Genomic DNA, 18,084 nt, shown 5'->3' on the forward strand with positions numbered 1-18,084 from the left:
AGGCAAGGCTGGACTCGGTCATATGAAAGTGCTTGCAATTTCTGAAGGGATTATGTTTGATTAAACCAAGCCCCTTCCAGCAGTCTTAAAGGACCTTTTCATACCCCTAAGCTCCTCTGGGAGCAGAACAGCAGCAGGATACCCAAGCCTCCAACCAAGGAAAACGTTAACCCTCCCAAGGCAGCCTGGACCTGGGCAGCCCTTCCCACCTTCCACTCAGGGCACAGCACTCTTCATCCAGCAGGACAGGCAGCCACATTGGCCACACATGCTGTCCCACCACATCATGCCATCTTGAGTACATTCACCATGATATAGGAAAGGAGGGGCTTGTCCCTCTCCAATGCACTCAGAGAGCCTCTTACACTACAAATACACATTATAAAAATATTCCTTCACAGAATCACAGAATGGTTGAGGTTGGAAGGGACCTCTAGAGATCATTTAGTTCAACCCCCCTGCTCCAGTAGGGACACCCAGAGCACATGTGACCCCCCAGCATCTAAGTTGATTTGGCAGAGGTTATGGTCAGTTACTCAGATGGAGCTATTTTTAACTTTATTTCTGACAAACAGACTTTCAGTTGACGGTGCCATTCAGGAATATGCTAGTTATAAACATGCCTCAACACTCTGTATGTGCTCTGTCTTTAGAAGTAACACAGGACAATTTGCTGTAGATCAAGGACCAAATTTCTAAACATACTGAACTGCCAAGGGACTTCGTAGCTCAGTGTCTTTCCTAGAGGTTACAGCACCTTATGTACCCAGCACCCCTTTAAGTTAGCCCAACACTGTAAATGTGAGACCACTTTACATAACTAGGAGGCACGTAGCTGTCATTGGGCAAGGAAAATGCCAGCTGTGAGTGTCTTGACTCAGCAAGAAATAATAGGTCTGAGGCTTATTGTACAGAGGCATCTGCTGAAGGAAACTTGAGTTCACGGCTATAAAACTAAACTTACAGAAATGTAGAGACATCAACAGCAGCAGTTTGGAATTACAGAAAGAAGCTCTACTTAGGAGCTTTAGCAGCAAGTGTTTTTGCTGCCCTGCTCTGGTATCCTCACCACCCTTGTAAAAGGCTAGGAGAATCTGTAGACCCAGCATGTTACAGAGTATGTATCACTGCACTCTAGCACAAAGGCAGTATGTATTACTGCACTCTAGCACAAAGGCATGATGAGCCAGTACCATCCTCCAGTTTCCATTGGAAAGACCTAATGCTGCTTAGTGATCTGGAGAAGAAATAGCAGGAGTATGGCCAGGCAAAGCGTTCCTACAAACATGATCCAATGTGAGTGTACAGTCACCAGCTGATAGGCAGAGCACTGCAACCACATATGCAATATACTGCTCTACCCTACATGCATCATGTGCATTAGCAGATCCACTTGCAGAAGTGCTTTCTTTTATTTTAAGGCAAGAGGTAGGTAAACTGAAAGGTAGGAGAAAGCCCCTCGAGCTCACATCTCAGAAGGACACAAGTGTTCATAACTCTAGGGTGCCCTGAAGCCCGTAATAGTGCAATGAGATGCATCCTATTCCACATCAATACACGCCAACCCAATGCACACCACTGCGGCCTCTCCCAGCTTCACTGCACAGCCCTGTCCTCAGGAGCACTGAGGAGACAGGCCAGGAAGGTGATCTGGCTAAGTACAACTGGGTTTTCGATAGTGAGATCCTACTCCTTCCCTGTAAAGGGCACAGATTTGGGGCCAAAGCCACTGCTGAGCCACATGTGACACAGTTCCCTTCCTGCTGTGCCCTGCACCCCTCCCTGGGCTGCTCCAAGCCTGAGCAAGACAGCACATAGGGGAAGAAGCTCAGCTTTCACACAGTTCTGAAGAACCAGAAGTGTGACAGCAGCGGGGTTAAAAAGCTGCCGCAGGAAGTGAGCCACAGCCGCTGCGTTCAAGACCGAGAACACACACAGCTTGGAGGACCCTGCTTGCAGAAGCTGAACTGAGAAAGGGTGGAGGAGGGAGGGCCGGGCTGCAGGAAATGAGACATGTCCGTGACACCTCCAGCACTTATCTCACTTCAGCAGAGGCCCCAAGGCAGGTGTTGCCCCTGCAGAAGTTTTCTGCGCGTTTCTTACAGTAAATCCCATCTTTGTGGCACTGATTTAGTATCATCAGCAGATAGGGGGAGAGCTGTTTACAGCAGCTTGGTCATTATTTTAAGAGCTGAACTGCAACTCACCTACTCCAACACTTGGTAACTGAAGTGTCTGTCCCATGCAGAGCTTGAAAAGTATAGATTTTTTTTCCCCTCAAGCTACTAATTAGATTCAAAATAAGCAGCAGATTTTAGCTCATGTGTTCAGCTGTTACTGCAGAACACCATTTTGGAAGCTGCAATTTAAACAGCAAGTAACTTGCCCACATAAACAGAGTTGTAGGAGAGTTTGTAGGAGAGTTTGTTCAAGAAATGCTAGCAAGCAATTTTGCAAGTTTAACTGCAGAATTTCTGTTTTAATGACCAATGTTTACCACCTACTTAATCCCCTGCTTGACCACCTCCTGAAGGCTCTATTCTTCTGGTTGATACTTGGCCAAAGGATTTTGAGAAGCGTATTCCTCCTGACATGAGGAAGCAATTCCCCTTGTTTCCTTCACTTCTTTCAGTGGTTCATGGAAATACCATCTCAATATCCACCAGCTGTTTTTATAAGGCAAAATTCAGTGCAATTAGATTAGGATACATATCACATCCAACTACAATTCAGCATGCTGGTGGACTGACCAGATTCCCTTGAGAAATCTTTCCCAGATCTTCTTGCCATAGTTGTGTATTCTTCAAGCTGAAGAGCAAGACTTCTACACTCACACCCAGCAACATAAACACTAGATGTTTAAGAAATTACATATTCTATACAGTCAAAAAACTCTTTTGAGTTAACATGGCAGGAACATGAGCGGACAAGTTGCACACGAGATCTGAGTGCAAGACGTTAACAAAAGCAGAAGAGGTTATGTAAAGAGGCGTATCAGCAAACACAAGCAAACCGCACCAACAGCCTCCTGTTGGAGAAAGCAAACCTGTGCATGAACCCAAGCTGTACTCCAGAGCTGCAGCAAGGGCTACGAGTGACCATGACCACCCCTAGAAGGGCAGAAACAGGCACAGACTTTCCAACCTTTTTTCTACCAACCCCTGTTTGCAATAGGGCCATGGATGAGTTACTCTGCACTGTTCTGACTCCCTCCCCTCCGCCACAGGGAGGATCTTGACAGTAGAGAGGTGTCTTATTCCAATACTACCAGCAAGCACATACTATTAACACAAGAATATAGAGCCATGAAAACCCTGGATTGCACCAGTGCTTCTTCATGAGTTAGACTATTTAAAATTTCAGAACTCCAAAAACATCATCTATCTCATTTATTTAGTGTCCAGATTTGGGGTCTCAGGCAGTTTTTTCAGGAATAAAGGTTCTGCTTTATAAGGGTATTACTACAAAGTCATTCAAATATATATATATATATATAAATATAAAGTAGACAGGAAATTCCCTTCCTATCCCCCACACATATCTTGGCTTCCAAGAATTAAAGTCATTAATGACAAGTTTCCAAGTTAAAACTACTTGAAGGTAATTCCTTCCTTTCCAGCCTAGCAGATAGTAACTGGTCACTTCCTCCAACAGCACCAGTTTTAACATCAGGGTGGCTGCTACCAGATTGCCACCCTGTTTGGAGGGCAAAGGAGTTTCAGTATGACAAGAAATGCTGAAATAAAAGTACTGGGCCAGTAAGTGAAGCCATGGGTGGATCCCCAGATTTACAGTCAAGTCCAGGGATTTGCATGTCACTTATTACACAAGTTATTCACAGCCTTGTGCAATGGGTTAGTTCCTCTATTTTTGTCATTTCCTCCTTCATAAATAGATTCCTCCCGCACCTCCCTTAACTTTCCTGTAGCTGCTCCAAACCCTAATGTTGTCATTTGCTATTTCTTTAGAGCCAGCTTGAAAAGAACCTTTTGAATAACTATTTTTGTCAGAATTATTTGGGCTAAGGAGAACAAACACCTTTTATTAGTCAAAATGCAGAAGTACATTTAAAAAAAAAAAAAAAAGGAAAAAAATAGCTCTTCCTCCACAGTATTTTAATTAGGAAGCAAAACCTCAAAGCAGAACCCACCAGATGCCATCACCACCATTCAAGCTCTACGCTCTGGGCAGCTTTCAGGCTTTTTAATACCCATTTGTTGCATGCCCATTAGAAGGTGGGATTCTCTGAAGCAGCAGCATGCGTTTTCCAGAGACGCTGAGGCTCAGTAACATGGGTATAGCCACACTGCTCATGTCCAAGCCTAACCAAACCCTTGCTGAAGCCTTACAGGCTGTCAGGAGGGCTGTGGGCACATCCGAAACACAGGCACCTCCCAGGCAGTGCTAACCACAGGTCTCAAGCAAAGGGGTTCCTCCCCCTCTCTCCCCAAAAACACTGCCTGCACGTCAGTGCTGTAGCTCAGCTGCCAAAACGCTTCTCACCACCACCTGGCACTGGAAACAGTTCGGGGTTTCCAAGAAGATCCTTCATTTAGCTTGAACTCAACTTAATCTCATTCCTCCCTCCCCAGGTTCACCCAAAGCTGAGGGATTTCCCAGTGCTTTGCATGGGCTGCAAAGGCACAGGATGAGAGGTTAAGCAGACAAGATTCTTTTCCAAATGGCCCAGGAGCTCTCCAAATCTAGCATCCAGTGGATGCCTGCCAAAGCTACAAGGAGCTATTTTGCTGGAAGCAGCTTAAAAGCAAGATCAAGACAGTAAGTTAACAAGCCAAGTGTGAGCTACACAGGGGCAGCACGACCACACCAAACATCTGGGGCTCCCAAATTACAAGTTAACCGCACATAAAGGGTTCCAGCTGCACTTACGACTAGAAGCAGCTTTTAAAAAGGTAACTTCTGGATTTAAGAGCACCAAAGCAAGCAAACACGAACCCCAGTGGGCTCAGGAATCCTGCACATTATGCACCAGGCATCACAAGGAGGAGGGATGAGGACTCTGGCACAAGCAATCCTGCCTTTCCAAGGGATGCCAGTGTCTGGACGACTGGGCAAGCCAGAAAGCTGCCTATCTGCTGCATGTGGTTTTCTGTCCCTCAGACAGCAGGCAGATGACATTTCAGCTCACAGACGGCAAGAAGGGCTGCAGAGCACAGCTCTGACGATGGCCAAGCAGGCACCCGGGTACAGCACCAGGCCGCAAGCGCCAGGGGCAGAGCAAGGCATGGAGAACCTGGCACGCAGCCTGCAGCAGGACCTGGCATCAGGCTGTGCAGCCCTCCAGGCTCTGCTGCAGGCAGGGACAGAGTGTTTCATCATCCTGTGATTTTCAGTTTATCATGCTGGCGTGCCAGACAAATCCTGCAATTTCCTTTCAGCACAGGGTGTCATTTGGGAGTGGCAGCCTCTTGGCCTCTATTTAGGTCGCAGTTCCCTAAAATGCAGGATTTCCCTGAAAAAAAGAGAGAGATTTGAGCTGTTTAACCCACCCCCTAAGTTTGAAGTTTCCCCACCCACATTTTCTTCCCTCTCCACCCAACTACTTCAGGTTTTAAATAGCTCTATTGGGACTGGGCATGCTTTATAAGATCAACTTGTGATTGCCAAAGTACCTTCTTTATTTTAAGCTCTGTCTAGATCCGGTACTTGAGCTTTCCTAATGGAGTGCACCGCAGCACAGGGATATGCGGAGTCCCCTGTGTCAGGAGGCTCGGGAATGGGGCAAGCTGCTCCAGGAACCCCAGAGCATGGGACCAGCACAGCAGAGCACAGCCCCACGAGCTCTGGCAAAGGGCCTGTCTGCACCTCGTTGCACCTTCCCATTGCCACCTTGAGTGGCACTGACAGCCGCAGGGCACACAACACGGAGAAGGAATCAGGCTGAAATAACCCTTGTGTTATTCTTCCCAACAGAATCAGCTCATTGGTCCTTCTCACTGCACTGACACAAGGACATCAGTACGGTACCAGTGATACAGAGGGGAAGGGTAAAATGGCTCTGGGTGCAACCAGACCAGATAGGCCGAGCAATCTAACAACTACTACTTCCTCACTCCCAGGCACCCCCATTTTGTCCTTTGTGCTCATTCTGGTACTCACTGAAAACCCTTGGTGAGACTTTTCCACAGTCCAGCCACACATGCCCATGTTAACAACCCAGTTTTCTGCTGAGACAGCAAAAGGGAACGGATCCATCACCAAGCTGGGCAAGTGGAGCCAGCACAAGGCAGGACCACACAGGAGCAAAGCTTCCCCTTTCCAGCAGCAACAAGCCATGAAGAGACTAAACATGCAGAAAAGTTGATCTAGTTTATTAAAGCCTGCAGTTACACATGCACTGCTGTTCCACACTGTCATACACCCCTGAATGTACATCACTTTGAAATCAGGCTATTTGAAAAGCAAGCTTGCTATTCTTCAGGAACCACTCAGCATCTAGAAACGAAGAGACTGCTAAACGCCTAGCAATCCCCATGGCTAAGGAAGGATTGTTAATAATAACATCCTTCTAAGTACAGGCCATTACACAGCACCCTTACAACTTGCAGAAGGGAGAACAGATAATACTTACACAATGTAAAGGTCAGGCATAATGAGACCAACCAGCTAAGAAAGAGCTATAGTAGCAGGTATCACTTTGACTATTTCAGGTGCAGGAATAAGTAGCATTCTGAATCATATTGCCATGTTCAGGCAGAGCACCTTTCACAGCGGCCTCAAATCAACTGAAGAAAAAAGACTTCTGAAGATACGAAAGCACTTGCTTACCCCTTCCACTCCAGTTAGTTTCCTCCCTTAATCTTTCAGAGTATTCTCCCTGAAAAGAGCTGTTCTCTTCAGCAACAGCCTTTTCAACAACAGCTGACTGTTCAGCTAAGCCTGTTCAAAACAGTTTCGACCCTTGTTACAAGGTTGGGTGAAATGACTTGAACACAACTCAGCAGCAAGCAAACAGTAAGGGCAGCTGCTTGTCTTGTGCAGGCTTGTGGTGAAAGCAAAAGGATTCACATGAACACACGTAACAGTCCCTCTCCCTCTGGGAATGGCAGATCACCGAAATCACTTCTTTTACATGACTTCCTATTCCTCCGAGATCTGAATTATTTCCAAAGCCTCCCAAAAACTGTCAAATTATTATTATAAACACTGCCAAATTAAGCTGTCATTAAAATATTGTAATTATATCTCACTGGAAGTCTCCTATCCAAACTTTCCTGACACCAAAGCGTTTGGAGATGGGAAGAGATAGGTGTAACTTGAAAGAACTGAGTAAATACAGCACACAATAGCAAGATGCATGGAAAAGCATAATGGAAAACATCCCTCCCTGAAACTGAAGAAAAACAGCTGACTGAAAAGCAAACTATGATTTCAGTGAATTTTCAATCCAAAATACCTTAAAGGAATTTGAGGGGCTGGTCACTTCCGAATAAGCTGCATTTGTTCTTATGGACAAGAGACTTAAGCAAGGAGAAGCCACGTACTGAGCAAGGCTGAAACCCAACATACGACACTTGTTCAAAAATCAGCAGCAAAGGGGAAATGGAGCAGGCTCCAGTCAGATTTATGCTTGATTATTTAGCATTTGTCAGAACAATCACTAAGATAACATCATGTTTCCTGTGTATGTTGCTAAAACAAGTACTGTTCAGAACTTCATCTCATCTTCAGTCGAGTGCTCTGATCTTTGTGCGATTTGGAAGCTACTCAGTCAGTTTATTCTGTAATTTGGTATATACATTCAAGACAGACACTATAGCAATGTTGAAAACACTAACATGCCTCCTCAATTGAAAGAGATCTCCATCTTATATCACTGGGTGTGCCAAAGGATATTCACAATTTATATAACACAAGCTTCATGAAATGTAACTTGCAGCTGGCACTCAGCCCAAGATGCTGGTAACAAATTGTCAAGCAAGATAATGAAAATAAATAAATAAATGGGGAGGCGGTGAATTTTGCATGCATGACTGTCACCACAACATCCTATGCATACACTTTGCCCATCAGTACAGAAGATAGAAGCATCTAGAGATTTCATATAGCCTGTAACACGTGCAGCAGCATGCAAAAAAAGAGCAACTCTAAGTCGTCAGTCAGAGGAGGTGTTTTTCTAGTATTCATTGCTTCCAAGACTGTACAGTATTGGTTAAAGTGAAGTTTAGTGCTACACTTAAACATAAAAAAAAATGACTTCATAAAACCCTAAACACTGATTTTTTGAACATGAAGTTCAGATGAGAGGTTTTTTGCTTGCCTTGGGGGTGAAACACTAACATTACAGCAACAACGAAAGCCCATTCCCTCCGTGTTCCAGGAAGGAGCATTTTACAGTCCATCTCCCAAGAACAGGGCAGTACTACAGAGCTACAGGCTAGAAGTCTGCTTATTCAGGTATTTTCTTGTTTTAATGATATAATATCTTCTAGAGCTAAAGAAGGACTCTCCCAAAGTCTACCACCTACTTGACCACAGAATTAGAGCTTTCAGGTATTAGAAGCAGTATTAGCCATTTCTGTTCACACTATCCCAACTGCTAGGAACCATACGCATGGCACACACTGAGGCAGCTCACAAAACGAGCAGTCGTGCATAATATCCAGTTCATCCATTCAGCAGCTTCTGCTCTCCAGAGAACAGTGAATACTGCCCAGCACATAACCATTCTACTGTTTTTAAGCTGCTTTCTGTATTTTACTAATGCAGCCATGTTCAGCTGTCAAGTGTTCCTTGGTGGAAGACACAGATAGTGCAATGATATAGTTGTCTCGACAGGATGCTCTCAGACATAGGAAGAAGTTTTCTTGTCTTGGGGCAATCTCAGATCCTGATGTTTCAGGAAAGAGAGCAACAGCCAAAGCTCTGAACATTGAGAATATACTCAAACACTTTTGAAAAGTATACATTGAGAGTATTAAGTTTCCTTAGCATATATGCCAACATCTGGTTATTTTATGTGCTCCTATGATATAACCACCTATGTTTGAGCTTTGGAGCTTGTAAGTCTGAGGTAGAGCACAGTTATCTGCACAATTGGTACATAACATATAGCAGTTATAAAGGTGTTGCTGTTCTAGTTTACCCTTCATTACACATACTGGGTAGTCTGCATTAATGGGCACCATCAAACAAAAATTAGTGGAACATACCAATGTAATGGGGTCTATTTCTGGAGGGGCATCTGGTACCATCCTGAGAGAACAGCTGTTGTTTAAACAACAAAAAAAATGCATGCCCCAATTTTGCACATTGCTATTGTGGACATTTTGAGAATTCTAGTGTCTCAGCTGCACTATAAACTACAATACAGGCAATTTTTTTTTCAACAAATCAACATTTTAAGGCAATTTTGCTTTCATGACATATGCAGTTACCAGAAGATCTGTTCTAGTAGTCAGCTGTAAGTCTGATCAACCAAATAGTGACTTTGATGAACAATATTACCCCATTTCTTTCAGAGAGACAAAATAAGAATCATATTACAAACAAACTAAACAGAGAATTTATTATTATTATTATAGAATGAAATTTCTCAAGTTAAAACCTCCCACCCATCCAAAGATGCAGCAGTGTGCAGGATAGAGCAGGTAAATCTTTCTCCAAAATTAAAGGAGGGGTAAGAAGTTTTCTTCCAACTCCAAACTCAGTTTAGAATACTTTCATACAACAATTATGCAAATTTATTGTCATGCTTTTGTGAAAATTTTGGATTTGCTGACTCTCTTTTTTGACCATGAGCCACTATTGCAGCAGTGTTTTTTTAGGCTAGCAATGCACCTGAACCACCAGTTCTTAAAGTCAGTTCTACTGCAGATAACCCCATTGGCCAACTTCCGCAGGGTTGCACGCGCAAGAGGAAGTGTTTCTAAAGATCTCCATACACAGACTTGTGTCTCTTACTTGTGCACTAACAGGCCAACCATTCACCAAAGCACTTGCTTACCAAACCGTTAAGTAAACCCTTACTCTTAGCATGTATGCCCAAATCCCTTCATCTCTATCTTTTCTAGCTACAGAAAATGCTGCACAGTAAGTTGCCATGCTAACAGAATAACTATTTTTCGTCAAGAGGATGTACTAGATCCTCAAGTGTTGTGTGGTTTCTGTATCATTACTTTATCGTTGAGTAATCTGAGGTTGCTTGAGTTTGTCAGCAAGTAAATTGCCTTACTTCCTCAGAAGGCACCTTCAGAGTCATTTGTTATCAGTCTGCAAGTCCTATGATCTATGATCCTCCTACAACCAAACCAAGTTCGGAATTTTAATAGATAAAAAATAATGAAACAACAAGAATCCTGTTGTCCATCCAGTAACCAGTTGTCCATCCAGCAGTTTTCCTGAGAAAACACTTAATATATTAAGGTAATAAATACAGTTTTATAGGATTTTTGTTTTCTTTTTAAAAATCTACTACTCTATAAGAACATATTCACAAGGTGAATAAAAAAATAAAATAATAATCATTCTTTGAGAAAACATAAAAAAGCCAACCTCCCAGGAAGCAGAGAGGGAACGCATACTCAACTTCAAGTGATACTTCATCCTAGCAATCGGTCTGGCATCTCAGTTTTTGCACTGTAACTGAGCACAGCATTTACACTGGTGAATCAAGCTCAAATTTTAAAAGATATACCAAGGAGATATTTAGCCCAGAATTTGATGCTTTATTAGACTATGTCATATGAAACCAAGTACATTTACTAGGTCGTGTTACTAAACGATTGATCAGACTAAGAGCAGATTTTTCCTCAGCTTAGTCACTTCCCCACCTTAATACATCTCCCAATCCAGCAAGAAAGTTGTGAATCATAAGGGTTTACCAAAGGAAAAAAAAAATAGTGATTTACAGACAGACAATAAAAATGGCTCATGGCTGCAGGAAACCATCCAGTTTTTCCCCTTGGAAAGGAAATATCTGTAGCACACAGGAAGGTACACAGCAGCAGAGCTGCAGAATGCTCCATGCAAGATCCCCTGACACTGACATCAGGCTCAATTTGGGCTACCCTGCATTTACACTCCGTGGCTCTGCTGAAGACGGTGTTCCTCCAGGACCAGCAGTCCTGTAAGCTTGCACGAGAGCACAAAACCCACCTGCACTGTGGTTAGAGTGCTGCTCTGATTCATTAACTTCAGCCACCCTCCTACCGACCCTTTCTGGCCCTGCACAGAGCCAGGAGGCTGCGTCTCTTCTGCCCGCAATCCAGATCTTGCCTCATCTCACATTTCTCTGAGGAGGTAACCAGATTCAGAGCTTTCCTCCTTTAGAGGCACGTCTGTGCTTCTGCCTGTAGTTATTGGTTAACTAGTAATGGCCAACAGAAGAGAAGCCCAGTATTTTCAAGTATTATTTCTTAACCTGGAAGTGAATTGAGGACACAATATTGCTCCTCCTTTCTTCATTTTTGAGAGCAGGCTCCTCAGGCCAGCTGCAGTTTCAGAGCAGGCGAAGTGAGGTTAAAAAATAATTGACAAAGTCATACCAATAAAAAAAAAATCTTAAAATAGAGTTTCTTCCACATTTTAGTACCAGTTGAAAAAAACTACTGTACCTATGCTAGGAATTCCAAAAAATCTTAAAATAGAGTTTCCTCCACATTTTAGTACCAGTTGAAAAAGCTACTCTACCTATGCTAGGAATTCCAGACTACTTCACTGCTCCATTGGGCGTTTGCACACTCAAAGTGAACACATCACTTCATAGCTGCGCAGGCAGGAAGCAGCATTAGATCACCATGCCACCATGGATCACTTGCCACTATAATTATTTCTTTCAAATATAAGGTCCAACCTCCTGCAAGTTCAGTTTAAGTCTGCAGACAGTTGCGGCTCATGCTGTAGTTTTATCACTGCCAAGCCTGCCAATGACTGTCCCTTTTCCTACACCACTGCCAAATACTTGCAGCACAGTCTACCAAGCACTGCAGTAAGCATCAGCATTTGCTATTGTAGTCCGAAGGGTGGGGTTTTGCCCACAACTACCAGAACAGTTCAGTGCTGCAGCTGGAAAGCCATAGCAGAAGTGCCAGGAAGAGGTCTACCTCAAAAAGAAGCTTCCCGTAAACCCAGAGGACTTGAGTCTGCCTTAGAAGTTTCAGCTGGATAAAAACAAACTTCTCTGATGCAGCATTAATAGCTGCACTATGCAAAGTCCTGCTGTTTCCAAACATCCCTAGGGAAAAAGCAAGCAATTAAGTGGCTGCATGCGAGCGTTCTTCATTTACATCAGCTAATTGCAGTGGATTATTCCTGGGCAGGGAGGGATTTCCTCTCTTCCCACAGTGCATCTGCAGCAGCAGAGCTCTCCTCGGAGGGCGATGCTGCTCTCCGGAGCAGGCCCGGAGCAGGCAGGCGCACGGGACAGCTGGGCGGGAAGCAGCAGCACCCTGCGCTCTCGGATGCCTTTTCTGGCAGACCCCTCTGTAGCCCGCAGAGCGGTGATTAAGCACAGATAACAACAGCTTTATTGAGCAAATTCAGGGAGGCCTCTTGCTGCACAGAAGAGAGGGAAAAAAAAGCCAAATAAGGCTGAGCTGTACTAAGCCAGGAAGGAGTCCAGGAGGTGACGTCATCAGCAGGGGAAGCTTTTAGTCAGTTTCCTTTAGAAGCTGGAGCGGGGCCAGAGCTACCTCTCCCCAGCAAATCTCTGCGAGCAGCGTCAGTCGGTCTGAGCAGCGTCGGGCTGTCCAGGAGGACTCGCAGAGCCTGTCAGCCCAAGAAGGGTCCTGCCCTGCCCCATCCTCCCATGCCCCTCGCGCCCAGTGCCACAGGAAGCCTGGACAGAAGGTTTTTGAGTCATCAGACTTCAGTTCACCAGCTGCCATACATGTGGCTACCTAGGGACTTCAGAGCTCCCTGCACAAGAGGATTTCACTCACCCCAGACATTACTCACAAAACAAGACGGCTGTCTCCAGAGGCAGCAATGCCATTTCCTGCCAGCAAAGGGAGTCCATATTAAGACATCTTGTGAAGCATCCTGGCTAGAGGAGCAAGAAGTGCAACCAGGCTACAATGGTGAGCAGAGGAGGCAGAGACACCACAAGGAGAGCACCGCAATTCCCACAGCTCCGAGGAGAGATCTGTCTGGTGCTGTTAGGGATCATGGTATTTGCAAGGAGCAAGTGATGATCAGTCCCAGAAATCAGTCTGTTTTCCCACAAGACTCTACAGTAGAAGTGGGAGATGTAAAGCTTTCCCTAGGACTTCCTTGTTAATGCACACCTCATCAAGGTGGCTCAACTGCCTCCAGAGGCAAATCAAGAAGCCAAAAGTGAAAGAAAGAACTCAACATATTAGATTTGATAGAACCTCCAGCATGATAAATCCCCTTAGCCCTAATAATTTGCCATGTTAAGAATTTTGAGAACAGAGTTTTGAGACTGCCAATCCACTTCTGGTGCTCAGAATAGTTCTTGCTCACTGCAGTTTGAGGCCTCTATAACTGATGCTTTCTGCACAACACTGCTAATTTGGTACAAGACTTTATATAAGACAAGGTAGGAAAAGCCTCCTTCATGTATTGAATGGAAGATTTGTTTCTGAAGTAAATAAAATTATTTGCTTGAATCTTTTAAAGCTACCACAAACCCTAAACCATGTGCTTGCTTCAAGTGCTTAAAGTGGTGAGCAGCCCTGCCTACCCTACAGTTTTAGTATTTGGGGTTTATAGCTGATAAGACAACTTTTCCAGTTACTACAGAGAGGTTTTCCCCCCCACACATGCACACAGCTGACCAAAGAACGTCCCCAAGAACCAGGAGAGACTTCATGACTGCTCCTAAGGTAGAAGTGCTGCTCCTGACAGCAGACTGACTTGTGTATTACACTTGCAGGAAGTGTCATCTGGCTGCTTGTGTTTTTAAATATGGATTTGCACTGATTTGGCTCTAAACCTACCTAATGGGTACCTATGGTGCCCACAGGTGCCGCTACGTAGTTTAAAGAACAACAGAAACAGATTTATCTGTTTCTCAGCTACTTCAATAAGCTCACAAGTTCCTATGAAGCTTTCCTGCATATTTCTCCTGAAAGTAAACATTGTATCATATCATTGGGTAAAAGTGAACACTAAGTTTATCAGCAGTGTTCTTTTAACTCCTGGTTTAACTTCAGCAAAGAAAGCCCATGAGTACCAGGCAGCAGTTTTTTGTACAGCCACTACAATTTGCCCATACAAGAGGTAGAATCCCCTGTTACTCTTGCAGCATCTAAGAACCAAGCTCATGGGTACAATAGAAACCACAGCATAAAGGCCTTTCCTAGTTTGAAACATCCCAGGTGAGGTAAAAAGTTATCAGTAATTCACTGTATGCCAGTCTGGCAGTTTACCAGGAGCCACAGGACTTTCAGCATGTTCTGATGACTGTCTCTTATGAAGCACAGTCATAGGGAATTCCCAGAGTGGGGCACAACAGATGACTTCATCAAGCAAACTCTGAGCTCTTTGAATCATACCTTTTTATTGCAATTCAATAAGCGATGGAAGTTAGACAAGCTTTGATGTCTGAAACCAGCGCTAGCTCAGGAAGCAAATTCAGTTAGGGCTGCCACACTTGTGCTGAGGAAGGGAGACACAACATCTAAAAGATCTGAGATGGGACAAAAAACATCTGGAATGCTTCTACTATTCCTTCATAGCACAACAGAATCCAAATCCAAGACACCAGAAGTCCATCCTTTCAAATCATGGATCTCATGACTGTCCGTTTCCAAGTCCGCTACAGACTTCACAAAAGATCACCTGAACATTTCAACAGAATGCTACACAGTTATCATCTTATCGCAGGGTTTCCTAGCAAGTTGCTACAGATTAAAAAACAGTTATCCAAGGGCTCCTCTCGGGTATCTGCCTGGGTCTCTATAACCCTCTCTCTACCAGGATCCACCAGTTCCAAAGAACAGAGGAAAATACACTTCAAGATAACTGCAGTCCCGCTGGGAAAACCAGGATCATCCCTTTAAACTGCAGACAAGCTCTTTGAAGTCCTAATGGCTAACTGCTATATTTTTGAAAATAAGGGGGGGAAAAAAGCAACAGCAGAAAAGAAAGATTAAAAAATTAGCTAGTTTCAAAGAGTTGAGATCTGTGGATCTTGCCAATTTTTGCTGCAGACCTCATACTTGTAAAAGTTGATATTTTCTGCAGTAATACTTTGCCTTAGAAACCTGGAGACTGCTAAAATGAATATTAGCAGATTTATTTCTCTAGATATAGGGAGTTCAAAGCTGATTATGCCCCAACTTGAAGCTTGCTGTATTCAAAAGATTAAGTCTGATTAAACCCATTTCTCTCCAGTGAGTCAGAACTTCAACACCTAAAACAGAACTATTCAAGTTCTAGCAATAGGACATCTAAGAACTGAATGTGCACTTCATAAAGATCATATACCCACATTTCAAGTGCCCAGGGACACTGCCACCCCTTTAGCCATTAAGCCAACAGATTCACACATAGAAGTCAGTGAATCCTGATAGAGAAAACAGTCCTTCTGTATTAGCTAAAAATACAAGAAAATATCAGTTCATTAAACAGATACAACTGGTACCAAAAAGGTCGCTTTCCCTCCCACCAGCTGGACTTTCCTTTTGTGAAGTCGGAGGAATAAACTCAGGCAATTAACTACAAGCTCAGACCAGCTACAGCACAGAAGCTCATTGAGTTCTATGGGGATTTGAGACAGAATGTGGCTTCCCGCTCTGCCATGCCCAAAACAGCTTATGGGCAACAGGAGCACCCACTCGGTTTGTAAGGCTGAGCCCGCTCATGGCTAAGGAAGGGACTTCTCAGCTGGAGCAGAGACTCCACAGAGTTCGACACCTCACAGGAGGTGTCTTAGCACTGAAGACAACTTCCATCCCTCTGCATGACAAGGGGAGGAAGGGGCAATTTCATGGACTTTCCTGTGTGTTTTAGCTGCTTAGATCTCACAGGCATCTCGGGGTGGGTAAGAAGTTATCCACTGGAGGTGGTTGCCTACCAACAATGGCACCCTAGATAAAATAATGAAGCTGAGGGGGATCCGTCCTGCAGAAAGTGCACGGATCCGTGGGCCTGTTCATGATGGACTTTCTACACAGACTCGGGCAGCCAAACCCCCGTGCTTCAATCTCCAGAAACATGCTACACAGCAGAAAGTCATTTTCCACTAGTTCAAAGGTTACCAGAGTTAATCTCGGATTTCTATTAGTAGTGCACCAAAGCATAGGGCCGCTTTGACCAAATCTCTGTCAAACCAGCACTCTCTAGCTAGATGTGTTAGCATTTAGCCTGGCTTAGTGAAGACCCGTGATTCAGAAGTCAAGACGCTTTGCTGCTCTGCCCAAGCAGCACTCAGTGGCATGCTCTCTATGCTGGGGAGATGAGTGATAAGAGGTACTGAACACTTTAGACAAATGTTTTTCCTGCCCAGCCAGCACTGGTCTCTGGAACATTTCCTCCATCTGTCTTCTCCACAATGGATTTATTTTTGTGATGAAGCCTACATATAGCTACCGCTCACTACTCAAGTTTCACCCATATTTGACCCTGGTTAAGGAAAGTCACTTGTATTTTACTGCTAATTAAGTAGCTATTAACAAATCTTAAGCTAGCTTACTAGTGGCCATGTTTCTTTCACATAGAGAACTGATTACACAGTTATGCCAGCATTTCCTGTTCCTCCAAACCACAGCGCAAGAAGTAACATTTAAAATATTTCAGTAGAATTTACAGTTACAGCGTATGAGGCAGGAAACTGAAAGCTACTGGCTTTTATAAGAGAAGGGCTTCAGCTCCATACTTCAGCAGACACAGACATCCAAAAAGCTTTCTGGAGCTGCAGAGCACGGGACCCACAGTAAAGCCGTCCAACCTCTTTATCTCCTCGAGCTCCGAAAGCAGAACTGCTCTGCAAGGAGCACCAGAGGCCTCAGAGGGTGCCCCAGATGTGGGGCACAACCAGCATCTTGCGGTTTAGCACCCAGCTCTTGGGCTCACCCTGACCCACGCTACGCTCTGCAACAAGCTCAGGACTTTTTTGATAACTCGCACTAGAAGTTGCTCATCACAGCCACACACACTAAAGATCTCAGTGGAAGCTTACACAGAAGTCCCACATTTGAGTTGCTTCCATTGGTTGTTTTTTGTTGTTGTTGGGTTTGGGGGGTTTTTTTGTTTTGTTTTTTAGGAAGAGGTAACTGTACACTGATCATTACTGATGTTTGAAGAGACCACATTTTTAAAGTTTCACAAAACATTGTCTTCTTGGCCTTTAAGAGTGGGGTTAATATCCTTTAATATGCTGAGTTTTTAAGCAAACACAAAGTCACACAACAACCTAGCTTAAGACAAAAAGAAAAACAGAAGTCAGGCAGGTACTTACTAGCTATTGTAAAGTGGCAGAATCAAAACTATCTGGAAAAAAAAAATCAGGGTGGATTCATTCCAGCATTCAGTTGTAGGGCATTAAAGGAAAAAAAAAAAAGTGTAAACTAGAGTAATAGCTTACACATTAGATGTTCTTAAGCCATTTTGAATCATTCTTAGCTAGGAAAGATCCAGAGCCTTCCAGCTGGCTCCTCTCTGTTTTTATCAATGAAGGGCAAGAATCAATTCTTTGATCCCAACCAGGATAGATTAAAACAGAAAAGAAAAAAAAAAAAGTACTTATTAGTCATTAAACTTCTGCTAGGAGGGGGAGAGTCAAGTACAGACTTGACAAGGCTTTCTGAAACACCGAGATCTCTCCAGCCAAGAAATACTTGAGTCAAGCTGCGACAAGGCTCCCTGGCAACTCATAATTATTCTGAATTGCGAAAACCCCAAAGCTGCGATCTTTACCGAGCTCGTGAGAAGTTGCCATACAATTAATTAATTCCCACCATGTTTTAAACAGCTTTATCCAACACGCTTTTAAAACACTTCTTCAAGTTCAGAGCACGCCAATGAGCTCAGGAGCTCCTGGACAAGGAGGGCAGAAGGCAGCACCGGCCACGAGGGACGGGAGGAAGGAGACACTCTTCACCGAGCAGAAAGACGACATTTTAGAGCGGGCTGGCAGCCTCCCGGGGGGAGTTGCAC

General features: G+C 44.1%; 1 protein-coding gene across 1 annotated transcript in view; it reads right to left on the reverse strand.

Annotated features, from left to right (window-relative positions):
* MSN (moesin) overlaps positions 1–18,084 on the reverse strand; it is a 46,175-nt gene that overhangs the window by 27,481 nt on the left and 610 nt on the right. The window lies entirely within an intron of this gene.

The sequence above is a fragment of the Tinamus guttatus genome, unplaced genomic scaffold (genome assembly GCF_059628265.1).
Source record: "Tinamus guttatus ecotype Peru unplaced genomic scaffold, ASM5962826v1 Tinamus_guttatus_pri_ptg000287l, whole genome shotgun sequence".
Lineage (NCBI taxonomy): Eukaryota > Metazoa > Chordata > Aves > Tinamiformes > Tinamidae > Tinamus > Tinamus guttatus.